Here is a 1,387-nt window from a genome sequence, read left to right as displayed (position 1 = left end):
CGGTGGGCATGTTCAATGTGACAATGTGCAGATTTACAGGGAGAAGGCGACAGAATGAGACACTTATTTACATATTGTGTTGAACCAGCAGAGCTAAGGTGGGCTGCATGGCCTCAGTCTGCGCTGTCCCACATTTCGTGATTCTGAGTGAAATCGGAGTTGGACCAACAGAACGTGGGAAATTTGACAACCGGTATATTCTGCTCAACAGGATACTCCATCACAACAATGAAGGTGTTTTGACATCATTCTCGAAGGTACATGACACAATGCAGATTCAAAACCGAGTATTCCTTTGAATCACGGAGTAATTTGTTTACAGTTATTCAGTTGAGGTGAGCGGAGTTGCGCATTGGGAGCCACTCCAGTTGATAGGTCGAAGCCGTTTTCTCCTGTGTGATAGTCCCACCAGCACTCCAGTTTGCTGTGCTTCCAGTCAGTAGATGCAGCTCACTATCCCACACTGATACACGGGCCACGCTGACCCAGCTGTGGTGACAAGCTTGTGAAGGTCTGAGTGCTCTTCTCCTGTCCTCTGTCTGGCTGCTATGATCCGAATCATCAAACTTCTCTTCTCCGAGATAGGAATAAACTGGTGAAGGTGAAACACATCAGTTGCGGTGTGTCCCATGCGCAGGAAGCCCTGCAGTAATTCCCCACGCTGTTTCACACAGCAGCATCCTCTCGGTGAATTACGCTTGGCAAAAAAACCGATTGAACCAAATCAGTGTCCGCCATTGGATTTTACTGACGCCGTTTATAAAGTTTAGGCTCCCCATTCATGTGGAGAGAGGCCGTCAGACGAGAGTGATCGAACGTTTCCGCAAAGAAGATTTGGATCAACAGATATTCGGAGAAAACGTACTCCTTTATTGATTTGAAATGTAAGAAGTTGGCGTTAGTGAGCCTGACGTGATTTGAACACGCAACCTTCTGATCTGGAGTCAGACGCGCTACCGTTGCGCCACAAGCTCACGCATACCCTGCACCCGTTATTCATGCTTAAGGGAAGTGATCGCACTGTAATGATTTTACGTTATGAGAAACAAGGGAGATCAACAGTTCATGTCTGCATTTCAGGCCCGAGAATTATTGAATTCGATATTGTGACCGGAGGGATGTATGCTCCCCAAGTGTAATATTCGGTGCTCTTCGTTCTGCTGGTGCTGAGCTTCGCTGGAACAATACAGCAAACCTGAGACAGAGATGTTGGCCCGGGAACAGGGTGGGGTGTGGAATTAGTAGGCAACTGGAAGCTCAGGGTCTTTTTTGCAGGCATAACGTAGATGTTCTGTGCAGCAGTCACCCAGTTTATGCTTCGTTTTCCCCAATGTAGATGAGACCACATTATGAGCAGCAACTGCAGTCGACTGGGTTGTGGGAAGTG

The 1,387-nt window shown here is 47.7% G+C and overlaps 1 non-coding gene across 1 annotated transcript; it reads right to left on the bottom strand.

The window, feature by feature from the left end:
• Positions 1-902: 902 nt before the first annotated feature.
• Positions 903-974, bottom strand: trnaw-cca. Its single transcript has one exon. It is a non-coding gene; the product is annotated as a tRNA-Trp (tRNA).
• Between the last annotated feature and the right edge of the window lie 413 nt (positions 975-1,387).

This window comes from Chiloscyllium plagiosum, unplaced genomic scaffold (assembly GCF_004010195.1).
Source record: "Chiloscyllium plagiosum isolate BGI_BamShark_2017 unplaced genomic scaffold, ASM401019v2 scaf_91982, whole genome shotgun sequence".
In the NCBI taxonomy this organism is placed as follows: Eukaryota; Metazoa; Chordata; class Chondrichthyes; order Orectolobiformes; family Hemiscylliidae; genus Chiloscyllium; species Chiloscyllium plagiosum.
The sequence above is the reverse complement of the archived record's forward strand: the minus strand, read 5'-3'. Positions and strand labels throughout refer to the sequence as shown.